Source organism: Neoarius graeffei, chromosome 19, assembly GCF_027579695.1.
Source record: "Neoarius graeffei isolate fNeoGra1 chromosome 19, fNeoGra1.pri, whole genome shotgun sequence".
In the NCBI taxonomy this organism is placed as follows: Eukaryota; Metazoa; Chordata; class Actinopteri; order Siluriformes; family Ariidae; genus Neoarius; species Neoarius graeffei.
The window spans coordinates 54,438,062-54,452,442 of record NC_083587.1 but is presented as its reverse complement, the minus strand read 5'-3'; the positions used below and the strand labels follow the sequence as shown (position 1 = coordinate 54,452,442).

The 14,381-nt window shown below is 44.7% G+C and overlaps 1 protein-coding gene across 3 annotated transcripts in view; it reads left to right on the top strand.

Moving 5' to 3' along the window:
* Positions 1 to 14,381, top strand: part of ifnlr1 (interferon lambda receptor 1) — a 54,970-nt gene that overhangs the window by 21,063 nt on the left and 19,526 nt on the right. The gene's annotated exons all lie outside the window — the stretch shown is intronic.

The window sequence follows — 14,381 nt, the reverse complement described above, 5'->3', positions numbered from 1 at the left end:
CATTGGTGTGAAGTCTTCTAAGATGGCTGCGCCCATGAAGTAGGAAATCGCTTTGGCAGTTCTCGCATTTATTGGACAATTTCATGCAGAATTATGAATAATTTCGATAAAATAATCTAAAAAAATTAAATCTATAAAATAAATTCTGTCATGAAAGAACACGGTAAATTCACTTTAAATAGAAAGGGATATGTAGCATTTTGGGGGGGAATGCCGTGGCGTGGATATGTAGTGACTTGACAAAAAAAAAAATTACTTGGTTCAGTTAAAAGCTGTTAATTAGTTCTGGATTTCATTTTTGAAGTTTATTATCATTAAGGAGTTCGTCAATACATTTTAAAACAGGATACAGTCATACTCCTTTTATCACTTCCCGTAATCAGAAAAAGTGATTTTTCTCGAAACAATAGAATTGGATATATAGCGTTTTGGAACCAAACTCTTCATTTGGACCTCAGCAATTTTCCAACAAATAAAACGTTTCCTTTATTAAGAAACAAGATATTATACTTTTACCTGATTACAGTTGCATTTCATGTTGTGGAACGTTCACAAGACTCATTAGTTCCTGTTATCACTTATGCTATACAGCTATAAACAATCATTTCCTCACCAGCCTCTCTTTTCTCTCTTTTGAAGTTAAAATGTCAGAAACTGAAAAAAAAAGTCCATCCTTTGACTCTCCCAACGTTACTTCTGATATTTGCAAAGCATCAACACTGGAGACTCCTTCCATAAAGGTTCAATAAGCATCTCGTTCCAGAAAACTTCATCATACCAACATATTAGTTAAACATTTTTTTAATCAGTTTATTATTAACCTTTGATTACAAGTCCCTGTGACCGTGAGTTGGCCTAGTGGTTAGCGTGGCCGCCTCTCGACCGGGAGATTGCGAGTTCTACTTGTGGTCAGATCATACCAAAGACCATCATAAAAATGGTACCCACTACCATCTGGCAAGGCATGCTGCAATACAGATGTGAGTGGGGAGTCAAACTCTCGTGGTTACCAGAGGACCAACCCCTACTGTAACCCTAGCTGTATAGGCAAGAGGCCGAGGGCTACGGAAATGGAGATCAGCGTGGCACCCGTACGCCTAAAAAGTTGGTTAGTACTGGGACAGGGGACTGTCTGGGGAGACCAGATTCTGGCGTGAGAGGGACTTTGACTTGACTTGACACGACACGTCCTTGTGAATGAGTTATTACTGTAGAAAGAATTGCTGTTATAAAACATTAATTAGCACTTCCTGATGAATCAGATAAGAGAATTCAGCCAGACTGTCGTATAAAATATGGAAAATATTAAAGCACAGTTCCAGTGGAGATTGTAATATTTGTATGTAATGATGCTCTTAGATCCTCTTATCTAGAAATCTATATAGATAGAAAACAGCACGAGTATCAGATGTAAGACAAATGTATTTTATGTTGTACAATCTACAATATGTTCTTAAGCTATTCCTTATCCAGCTTCTCTAATTGAAAGGATGTTAAAAATGAGCCCACTGTTTGAGGTTTTAACCCCCAAAATGCTGAAATATACAGTGACTGGCAGTGATAATGTATTCATTTGGCATTTTAGACAGATGCTCAGCACAAGACCCACATATCCACAATTAATGCCAGATTTTATCTCACACAGTTCAAAGGAGTACTGGATTGGTAATTTCACTCCCTCTAAGGCTATATATATTATATGGACATGAGTGTTTTATTTTTCATACGAGCTCCATCCGGGACATGGAGAACCAAAACCGTGACATAAATCTCTGTGTCACTCGTGAGGAAATCGATGAATTATTTTGATAAATTTGGTTACTTTTTGTTTGTGAATGTGTCTATATAATAAAAAGAAAATCACACGTTGGCTTGAAGACATGTAGTTTATCTTCTCATGTTGAAAAACTCACATTTTTCATATGAAATACATCACAGATCTGAGTGACATATTTTCTGATATTTCACTCCGATGATGTCACTCCCAGTGTTTTCCCGCTGACTAGACATGTGTTGTCAAAATGGCGGACTGGTTCAAAATTAAAATTATTTTGATTAACTTGCATTTTTGTTTTTGTTTTTTTGGAGGGGATGTGTCCATATAATATAAAGAACATTACATGGCGGCACAAAATATGAAGTTTATCTTCTCGTCTTGAAAAATATACCACTTATTTGCTTCACTCTCTCGTGAATATGCTCACCACTTGAAGATAAACTTCACATCTTCGTGCCACCATGTAATATCATATATACAGTTTATATTAAAAAAAATTTCCCCACTCACCCCTCCTTTGGGTGGTCTTTTTCCCCTCAAGCTCAGGTCCTCTACCAGAGGCCTGAGAGTTTGAGGGTCCTGCACAGTATCTTAGCTGTTCCTAGGACTGTTCTTTTCTGGACAGAGACCTTGGATGTTGTTGGAGCCACTCTCCCAGTTTGGGGGTCACTGCACCGAGGGCTCCACCATGGGGACCATTGTTGTCTTCATCTTCCACATCTTTTCTAGCGCTTCTTTCAGCCCTTGATACTTCTCAAGCTTCTCAAGTTCCTTTTTCCTGATGTTATTGTCACTTGCTATTGCCACATCTATCACCACAGACTTCTTCTCCCATTTGTCCACCACTACCATGTCCAGTTGGTTAGCCATTACCAGTTTGTCCGTCTGTATCTGGAAGTCCCATGGGTTCTTAGCTTGGTCATTCTCAACCACCTTTGGAGGCATGTCCCACTTCGACCTTGGGACATCCAGTCCATACTCGGCACAGATGTTTCTGTACACTATGCCAGCCACTGGGTTATGGCGTTCTATGTATGCTCTTCCTGCTAGCATCTTACACCCTGCTGTTATGTGCTGGATTGTCTCGGGGGCATCTTTGCACAGTCTGCACCCGGGGTCCTGCCTTGTGTGGTAGATCCCAGCCTCTATCGATTTTGTGCTTAGGGCCTGTTCTTGTGCAGCTATGATTAGTGCCTCTTGTATTCTTATACACACACACACGCTGTCACGCTGTGTATATGATATATGATAAGGAAATCTATCCAGCCATTGAACTAGCACTTGTTTCCTGCTCCATCACTACAGTCTAATCACCGTAATATAAACTATTGCACAAATGTTTCTTCTTTGTTTCTACAACCCTAACTCCAGAAGAGTTGATGCTGTGTAAAACATAAATCAAAACAGAATGCAACAACGATTTGTAGATCCTTTTTGACCTATATTCAGTTGAATACAAAACAAAGAGAAGATATTTAATGTTCATCAGAAAGGACAAAGCTGATGTGAAGGTGAAATTTACAAAGTATATTGATGGCACAGATTCATCACACAACTCTCACCATAGAATATTTTGCCAAGAATCCGCCTTCATTTTTTTCTCACCACATAGGACAGGGGTCACCAACTGGTATGCAACAAATCCAGCAAAGCATTTCATTAGACTGTATCGAGGCAAAATAAAAAAAAAAGAATATACAAATATTCATAATTTATCATAGCTTTCTACACATGAACCATCGTCTGTTGTGTCTTGTTGTGGCCAATCATATCCACTTGTGTAACTTTTTTAGCTGAAGACATTTTATTGGACTGGAGACAAGCTACAGGGCTAAAAACATTAGCTCAGAAACAGGACAGTTTTCACAGACTTTCATTAAAAATTTTCCTCATTTTATTTACTTGCTGCTGCCAAAAGCAGTAGTGTGAAACAGCAAGACAAAACAAAACATGTTAATTGTGTATCCCAACCTTTGTAAGAAAGGAATTTTAACAACAATTATATTTAACAACTCATATCCAAGATACTTTAATACAGGGGGTCTGGTTATTTAGAACAAAGCAGAACCTGCCAAGAACTCCAAACTGAGTTCTCCAGTTACGCCACACACTAAAGACTCTTGGGTAGGACTTGTTGAAGAGTCGGAAGGAGATGGGAAAATACCACATACAGTACAGAAACTTCGTCACTAGTTGAGAATGCTGGGAATTTACAGAAAGTTAATTATGAAGAAGGTAGGGCTTCAGACTTGGTCTTTCTCCCAAACATTTTGCTGGGTTGGGACAGGGGTGTTAGGGGTGTTGTCTGGCTATCTAGTGCATAGCAAGAAGCCAGGCTTTTTAGTTGAGGGTTTCAATATTGCAAAACAATGTTGAAAATCTGGGAACTCTTCCAAGCATCTGAACATTCTTTGACTAATCTTGTTTTCTTCATAGTTTTGATGCTTCCATAATTAAACGCTGAGTCACCATTCAGGTTTGTTCAATTGTACTGTAGTGAATGATCAAGTGTTTACCTCCTCATACTGTACAGACTGTTGGTACTCTAGATTGTATCAATCCATATGTCCAAACTTTTCCATCTAGGATTATTAATCCCAACCTCATGACCAGGGTTGAACAAAGTACTCAACTTTATTACTTAAGTCAAAGTACAGATCCCACTGGTTTAATTGTTACTTTGATACAAGTGAAAGTTGTACAGTCAAATTTTTACTGAAACTAAAGTACTGAAGTACTTGCTTTTAAAAATACTCAAGTATTAAAAGTACATTTTCTGTCAATGCATTGTTGTATTATTGCCACAATGCTTACAAAACCTAATGCCGCTGAAGCAACCTACTGGATTTACTGACTAGCTTGTAGAACCTGTAGACCTGAAGCTCCACCTGACATGCTAGCAAACTCTTTTCAAACTCAAAATCATATTGGGTAGCTAATGTTACTAGAAAAGAAAGAGTTCTACATTCTGTTTATTTGGCAAGATTATGCGAAAACATATTTCTGAAAGGACTTCAGATAAGTTAACATTATTCATGTTAGCATAACTCCATTTTTACATGCTAACTAACAGTGTCCAGTTAACTAGCTATGTTTTAACGTTAGCCGCGGACAAGGCTATGGCAACTTGGCAGGCAAATCCATAGAAAGTCATTTGACTAAACAGACTGCATAGCTATTGCAACGTTATCGCTAGCTCTAAAAGCACAGACAACTTCATGGCAAGCTTTCTCTTGGAATAAAGCGGTTACATACCTCAATATGCTTCTTCAGGTTGGACGCCGAGTTTTTGTAGGCCGTGATGTGGTTCATTTTCGGCAAACAAAGCAAACATTTAAAACAAAACGAATCTTTAATCCTTTCAGAAAACTGAAACATGGGTTCATGGGCCATGAGTGTGTGCATTCTACAGAAGAGCCGCCTCCTTCCATTCTGCCATCAACTCATCGTGTTAAATAATGCTGCGGAGAAATCACTGAACTTGATTTTATACAGTCTATGGACGTGACGTGACCCTAGTGATTACTGATCAGCTGTCTCAGTGTCGCCTGCGAAAAAAACAATCATGTTTTAGAAGAGAAAAGAACAAAACATCCACTTTCAAAGCTGCTTCATAGTAACAAGTAACGAGGACCTTGATAGAAATGTAGTGGAGTGAAAAGTACGATATTTGTCTTTCAAATGTAGTGAAGTTAAAGTCATACGTTTCCAAAAAAAAAATACTCAAAATACAGATACTCAAAAAGTGTACTTAAGTACAGTACTCAAGTAAATGTACTTCATTACTGTCCACCTCTGCTCATAACTTTTTTTTACGTGTTGGATTATTTCCCCCCATCTTGTTCTTTGACCTCTTGTATCAGGAGCCATAGTCATATCTTAGAAATCTTCTAGTAATTGTCTACATTCACGTATCCTTGTCTCCATTGTCTTGGAATGTAATCATTTCTTGCTTCACACTCAACTGAAAAAAAAAACACGAAAGACAACTAGCTGATAAAATTTCCGTCAACCAAAATCTTTCAGTTCGTCAATGAAGGTAGTCACTTTAATTGTGCATTTAAGTGATTTGTCTTTGTTCAGCATTCATTACTGAATGCTCTCCGCTCTGTTGTCATGTGTTTGATTTTATTTGGGGGAAAGTGAAGCTTGTGAAAGAAGACACGTGTGTTAGGGTTTTGCTGGGATTCGAACCTGGTTCGTTGGTGTGATAATCCAGCAAACCCCCACTAGGCCACCAGGGGGATGACTCAAATGCAGAGGCGTGAGGCGGAAGTAGAAAAAGAATCAAAAGGTTTATTTAAACTATATACACTATATACAGGGCAAAACAAAAGACAAAAAAAAAACCAAAGAGTATAATCCAAAAGAAAAGCAAAGTGCAAAAATACAAAAGCTAAGAAGATCAAAAAACACAGTACAAAGGAAACTGGAGATAAACATAACAGCACAAAGACTCCGTGACAAGAGGACTGAACTCAGGGGTATAAATAGACAAACTAATTAAGGACACAGGTGAAGATAATTAGGCAATTAGCACAAACTCAAAACACAGGAACAGTGGCGGCCTCTAGAGGCCAAAATGAACACGACATGAAAAGGAAATAACAGCGGCCTCTAGAGGCCAAAACAGTCCTAGTCCTAACAGGACCCCCCCCTCTAGGAGCGTCTCCTGACGTTCCCAGGGCGATCCGGATGGGCCGAATGGAAGTCCCGACATAGTTCTTTATCAAGGACATCCCGAGCAGGAACCCAGCAGCGCTCCTCAGGACCATAGCCCTCCCAGTCCACCAGATATTGCAACCCGCCGCGGACCCGGCGGGAGTCAAGCAGGCGATTCACAGTGAACACAGTCTGCCCCTGGAAGATGCGGGGGGGTGGGGGGTTCCTAGGGGCAGGGGCATACGTAGACGTCAGTACGGGCCGTAACAGGGAAACATGGAAAGTGGGGTTGATCCTCAGAGTCCGGGGCAACTGGAGCCGGTAGGAGACAGGGTTCACCCTGCGCACCACCTTGAAGGGGCCAATGTAGCGAGGAGCAAGCTTGCGGTTCTCCACCCGCAGTGGAAGGTCCTTAGTGGACAGCCAAACACGCTGCCCAGGGCGGAAAGCGTGTGCAGGTCTTCTATGGCGGTTGGCCTGAGTCTGGTTGGTTCTGGAGGTCTGTATGAGGGTCTTCCTGACCTTGCTCCAGGTCTTGCGACACCGTCTCACATATTGGTTGACCGAGGGCACCCCCGCGTCCTCCTCCTGGTCCGGGAACAGAGGTGGCTGGAACCCGAATTGGCACTGGAATGGCGACAGCTTGGTGGCCGATGACTGCAGGGTGTTGTGGGCGTACTCCGCCCATGGCAGCCAGGTGCTCCACGATGTCGGGTTATCCATAGCCAGGCCTCGCAGGGTGGTTTCCAGGTCCTGGTTGAGCCTCTCCGTCTGACCATTGGACTGTGGGTGAAACCCAGAGGAGAGGCTGGCAGTGGCTCCGATGACCTTGCAGAACCCGTGCCACACTCGGGAGGAGAACTGGGGCCCTCGGTCTGAGACGATGTCCTGTGGAAGACCAAAGACTCGGAAGACATGATTAAACAAAAGTTTCGCAGTTTCAAGAGCAGAGGGGAGTTTGCACAGTGGTATGAAGCGGCAGGCCTTGGAGAATCTGTCAACTAAGACCAAAATGACCGTGTTACCTTGTGACTCAGGGAGACCCGTGATAAAGTCGACTGCCACGTGGGACCAGGGACGCCGGGGAATGGTCAGAGGATGCAGGAGACCCTGGGGACGCTGTCGTGGGTTCTTGGTTCTGGTGCAAACCTCACAGGACAGGACAAATGACCTTACTTCCTTCTCCATGTTAGGCCACCAGAAGCGTCTTTTCAGGAAGTCCAGGGTCCTCCGAGCTCCCGGGTGGGCGGTGAGAGGGGAAGAGTGACCCCACTGGAGAACCTTGGCCCGGGCTTGATGTGGGACGTACAAGAGGCCTGGTGGCCCTGTCCCAGGACCGGGGTCCTGGCGTTGGGCTCGTCGGACAGCCTCCTCAATACCCCAGCGGACAGGGGCCACAATCCGGGACACAGGGATAATAGGCCCGACTTCATTCTCCCTGTTAGTGGCAGAGAACAGTCTGGACAGTGCGTCAGGTTTGGTGTTCTTGGAGCCGGGGCGGTATGAGAGGGTGAAGTCAAACCGACTGAAAAACAGGGCCCACCTAGCCTGTCGAGGGTTCAGTCTCTTGGCTTGCTGGAGGTACTCCAGGTTCTTGTGGTCAGTCCAAACCAGGAATGGATGTTGTGCTCCCTCCAGCCAGTGCCTCCACTCCTCAAGGGCCAGTTTGACCGCTAGCAGTTCTCGATCCCCCACATCGTACCGGGACTCAGCAGGACTCAGGCGGTGGGAGAAGTAAGCGCAGGGGTGCAGCTTTCCTTCCGAACGTTGAGAGAGCACCGCGCCGACACCACTGTCCGAGGCGTCCACCTCCATGATGAATGGTTGGGAGGTGTCCGGGAGAACCAGAATGGGTGCCGTGCAGAAGCGGTCCTTGAGGTCTTTGAACGCCTTTTCTGCCTGAGGAGACCAGCCATAAGATCCACCTGTCCCTTTGGTGAGGTCTGACATGGGTGCTGCCACAGAACTGAAGTTCCTGATGAACTTGCGGTAGAAGTTAGCGAATCCTAAGAACCGCTGAACCTCCTTAACGGACTTGGGAGTAGGCCAATCCCGGACGGCCAGGGTCTTGGCAGGGTCCATTTGGAGTTGGCCTGTCCGTACAATAAATCCCAGAAAGGAGACCTCGGGAACATGAAATTCGCATTTCTGGGCCTTGGCGAACAGATTGTTCTGTAGCAGCCTCTGGAGAACCTGGCGGACATGGTGGCGGTGCTCCTGCACGGTCTTGGAAAAGATAAGGATGTCGTCGAGGTAGACAAAAACGTATAGGTTAATCATGTCCCTTAAGACGTCGTTGATTAGGGCCTGAAAAACAGCTGGTGCGTTGGTGAGTCCGAAGGGCATCACCTGGTATTCGTAGTGCCCAGACGGGGTGTTAAAGGCAGTCTTCCACTCGTCTCCCTGTCGGATACGGATGAGGTGGTATGCGTTCCGTAGGTCCAACTTGGTGAAGACGGTGGCGCCTTGGAGCAGGTCGAAAGCTGTGGACATCAGCGGAAGGGGATATCGGTTGCGCACAGTGATCTTATTCAGGCCCCTGTAATCAATACATGGTCGGAGCCCCCCATCCTTCTTGCCGACAAAGAAGAAGCCGGCTCCAGCAGGTGAAGTGGAGGGTCGAATAAACCCAGAGACCAGGGCATCTTTGAGGTATTCCTCCATAGCCTTGCGTTCTGGCTGAGAGAGGGAAAACAGTCTGCCACGAGGAGGGGTAGTCCCAGGGAGCAAGTCGATGGCACAGTCGTAGGCCCGGTGCGGAGGAAGAACGGCGGCCCTGCTCTTGCTGAATACCTCCTTGAGATCCCAGTACTCTGTGGGAACTTGAGATAACTCGGTGAGATCAGGGGGCTCGGCAGGAGACACAGGAGAGCTAGAGAGCAGACAAGAGGCATGGCATGCAGGGCCCCATTCCACAACCTGGCTTGTTACCCAGTCTATGCGAGGGTTGTGGCGAGTAAGCCAAGGAAGGCCTAGAATAACTGGGAACTCAGGTGAAGGAATCAGGTGCAGGGATATTTCTTCCTTGTGACCTTGAGACTGGAGGAAGACTGGAGAAGTAACTTGAGTGACTCTTCCATCACCTAACGCTTGGCCATCGAGGGCAGACACAGACAGAGGGACTTCAAGAGGTGCAGTAGGTATATTGATGCTTTGGGCGAAGTGAATATCCATAAAGTTCCCAGCCGCCCCTGAGTCTATCAAAGCTTGACAAGAGTGGACAGACTCACCCCAGGAGATGGAGACCGGGATGTAGATTCCTTGGCCAGGGAGTCCGGGAGAGAGGGTAGGCCCCGTCACAACCCTCCCTCGGCTGGACGGGGCGGTCCTTTTCCCAAGAGTTCGGGACATGATGCTCGGAAGTGACCAGGCTTGCCACAGTAGATGCAGCACTTGTCCCTCCTTCTGCGCTCCCTCTCAGATGCGGAGAGGCGAGTACGACCCACTTGCATGGGTTCTGGACAGTCACTGAAGGATGTAGACGGTCTCCAGGTAGAGGTAGGGAGGCTGGGGGGGCTCAAGGCTTGGTGGCGTTCTCTCATCCTGTTGTCCAGACAAATAGCATGTGAGATGAGGGTTTCGAGGTCACTTGGGCATCCAATAGAGGCCAGACCGTCCTTGATGGGGTCAGACAGACCATGGTGGAAGGCTGACACCAGGGCAGTCTCGTTCCATCCACTTACTGCTGCGAGTGTTCGGAACGAGATGGCGTAATCTGCGACGCTTCCTCCTTGCCGGATGGACATGAGCTTTCGGGCTGCGTCGGTACTGATGTCTGCCTGATCGAAGACCCGAAGCATCTCTTCAGAAAACAGCTGGAAATCAAAGCACTCAGGTCCCTGTCTTTGCCAGATAGCAGTAGCCCAGGCTCGCGCCTTACCAGCTAATAAGGTGATCACAAAGGCAATCTTGCGGCGATCCGTAGTGTAGGTGGTAGGCTGAAGCTCAAAGGTGAGTTGACACTGGGTAAGGAACTCTCGGCACTCACTGTGCTTGCCGTCATACCTCTGTGGTGCAGGAAGGCTGGGTTCGCGAGGTGAAGAAGGCAGCATTGCAGGAGGCACTGGAGCAGGAGTGGGAGCTGGATCAGGAGCAGGAACTGGATCAGGAGCAGGAGATGCAGGCAGAGATGTCAGCTGTGCCAGGGTTTTCCCAATTTGCTGAAGCAGTTCCTCGTGGCGAGCGAGGGCCTCACGTTGGCTGGTGAGCGTACGTCCATGAGCGTCCATGGTCGCTCCGAAGCGTGTCAAAGCTGCCATAATTCCCTGAAGGTTGGCCGGGTAGACAGTTGAAGCAGCCTCTGCTGAGTCGGTCATGACGGAGTCTTTCTGTTAGGGTTTTGCTGGGATTCGAACCTGGTTCGTTGGTGTGATAATCCAGCAAACCCCCACTAGGCCACCAGGGGGATGACTCAAATGCAGAGGCGTGAGGCGGAAGTAGAAAAAGAATCAAAAGGTTTATTTAAACTATATACACTATATACAGGGCAAAACAAAAGACAAAAAAAAACCAAAGAGTATAATCCAAAAGAAAAGCAAAGTGCAAAAATACAAAAGCTAAGAAGATCAAAAAACACAGTACAAAGGAAACTGGAGATAAACATAACAGCACAAAGACTCCGTGACAAGAGGACTGAACTCAGGGGTATAAATAGACAAACTAATTAAGGACACAGGTGAAGATAATTAGGCAATTAGCACAAACTCAAAACACAGGAACAGTGGCGGCCTCTAGAGGCCAAAATGAACACGACATGAAAAGGAAATAACAGCGGCCTCTAGAGGCCAAAACAGTCCTAGTCCTAACAACGTGTGTGTGTGTGTGTGTGTGTGTGGTTGTTGTTTATCCTTCCATTCTTTTTTCCTATTCAAGCAAATGAATAGGAACGAAAGCTCTCGAACAAAGAGCTTTCTTTGGCAGTTAAAACAACGATAACAGAGTTAGGCTTTTATCATCGAAAGAATTAGAGCTGGAGTGAAAAAAAAAACAAAAAAAAAAACAATAACAACCTGCAGTTAGAAGGAAAGTCCAACCTGTTGGTTAAAATCTTCTCCATAACTATGAACAAGAGTAGATATTGGGTGGCCCTGGAGATCAGTTGCACTGGAGTGCAGTCTGACACTGTTCTGGTGCTCAGTGAGAACTTTTACTGTCCATGGGGTTTGAGTTTCAGTTGAGTTCCGAGATTATTATACATACAGGACACTTTTTCCGAACAAAGCATGTGTTCTATTCCCTTTCAGCAGGTGTCATTCATTTGGTTTGATAGCATGCAATATTGTTAGCATATCGCTTATCCTACATGTATTACGTCACTCTACCCAGTGTAGAATGAGCATTGAATATCTCATCTCATCTCATTATCTCTAGCCGCTTTATCCTGTTCTACAGGGTCGCAGGCAAGCTGGAGCCTATCCCAGCTGACTATGGGCGAAAGGCGGGGTACATCCTGGACAAGTCGCCAGGTCATCACAGGGCTGACACATAGACACACAACCATTCACACTCACACCTACGGTCAATTTAGAGTCACCAGTTAACCTAACCTGCATGTCTTTGGACTGTGGGGGAAACCGGAGCACCCGGAGGAAACCCACACGGACACGGGGAGAACATGCAAACTCCACACAGAAAGGTCCTCGCCGGCCACGGGGCTTGAACCCGGACCTTCTTGCTGTGAGGCGACAGCGCTAACCACTACACCACCGTGCCGCCAGCATTGAATATGGTTTACGATATTGCATGGTTGTCAAGACATGACATCACATGTTGGAGACGTAAAACTTCCACGCTAGCAAGCGACTGTGACAATTTGTAAACAAACATGGCTACCAGGTTTGCTTTGTTAAATGCGGAAGATTTTGAGAGAATTTGTAACTTTTTGTAAAATCCATAACTGTTCCATCGAATGTGTATGTATAATATGTGTATGTATAATAAGAAGAATATTCCATTCAGCTAGCATGATATTGAACTCGTCTTTGACTCGTTCAGTATCATGCTAGCTGAATGGACTATATCTGATATACCACGAAAAAAGTCAGCCAATGTTTTTTAATTAATGTAGAGAAGCACTTGCTTAGCATCCTGTACACCGTTGTCTGGTTGTCTCCTTTATGAGAAGCTAATGGCTTGTTATTCTTACTCAGATTTCAGTGTTTCTTTTTATACAGTGCCTTGAAAAAGTATTCATACCCCTTGAACTTTTTCACATTTTTCCACCTTACAACCACAAACTTAAAAGTTTTTCATTGAGATTTTATGTGATAGACCAACACAGAGTAGCACATAATTGTGAAGTGAAACGAAAATGATAAATGGTCTTCAAAATTTTAAACAAATAAAAATCTGAAAAATGTGGTGTGCATTAGTATTCAGCCCCCTGTACTCTGATACCTCTAAATACAATCCAGTGCAATCAATTGCCTTCAGAAGTCATCTAATTAGTTAATAGAGTCCTACTGTGTGTAATTTACTCTCAGCATAAATACACTTGTTCTGTGAAGGCCTCAGTGGTTTGTTAGAGAACACTGAAGAACAAACAGCATCATGAAGACCAAAGAACTCACCAGACAGGTCAGGGATAAAGTTCTGGAGAAGTTTAAAGCAGGGTTAGGTTATAAAAAAAAATCCCAAGCTCTGAACATCTCAAGAAGCACTGTTCAATCCATCATTCAAAAATGGAAAAAGTATGGCATAACTGCAAACCTACCAAGACATGGCCGTCCATCTAAACTGACAGAGCGAGCAAGGAGAGCACTGGTCAGAGAAGCAGCCAAGAGGCCCATGATCACTCTGGAGGAGCTGCAGAAATCCACAGCTCAGGTGGGAGAATCTGTGCACAGGACAACTATAAGTTGTACACTCCACAAATCTGGCCTTTTTGGAAGAGTGGCAAGAAGAAAGCCATTGTTGAAAGACAGGCATAAGAAGCCATGTAGGGGACACAGCAAACATGTGGAAGAAGGTGCTTTGGTCAGATGAGACCAAAGTTGAACTTTTTGGCCTAAATGCAAAGCGCTATGCGTGGCAGAAAACTAACACTGCTCATCACCCTGCACACACCATCCCCACTGTGAAACATGGTGGTGGCAGCATCATGCTATGGGGATGCTTTTCTTCAGCAGGGACAGGGAAGCTGGTCAGAGTTGATGGGAAGATGGATGGAGCTAAATACAGGGCAATCCTGGAAGAAAACCTGTTGGAGGCTGCAAAAGACTTGAGACTGGGAAGGAGATTCACCTTCCAGCAAGACAATGACCCTAAACATACAGCCAGAGCTACAATGGAATGGTTTAGATCAAAGAATATTCATGTGTTAGAATGGCCCAGTCAAAGTCCAGACCTAAATCCCATTGAGCATCTGTGGCAAGACTTGAAAATTGCTGTTCACAGACGCTCTCCATCCAATCTGGCTGAGCTTGAGCTATTTTGCAAAGAAGAATGGGCAAAAATTTCAGTGTCTAGATGTGCAAAGCTGCTAGAGACATACCACAAAAGACTTGCAGCTGTAATTGCAGCAAAAGATGGCTCTACAAAGTATTGACGCAGGGGGGCTGAATACTAATGCACACCACATTTTTCAGATTTTTATTTGTTTAAAATTTTGAAGACCATTTATCATTTTCGTTTCACTTCACAATTATGTGCTACTCTGTGTTGATCTATCACATAAAATCTCAATAAAAAAACGTTTAAGTTCGTGGTTGTAAGGTGGAAAAATGTGAAAAAGTTCAAGGGGTATGAATACTTTTTCAAGGCACTGTACCAATCCACCCGAATGACCTCATCAAATAAAAATCAGCGTTTCCCAAGCAACTAAGAACAACCATAACAACTACAGACAGGTCAATGGTTCTATGATGCAGTTTGGGACCTTTGGGACTGCATTTGGTCTTTCCTCTTTCCTGAAAAACAAGAGTTCTGTTTTGAGTGTAGCTTA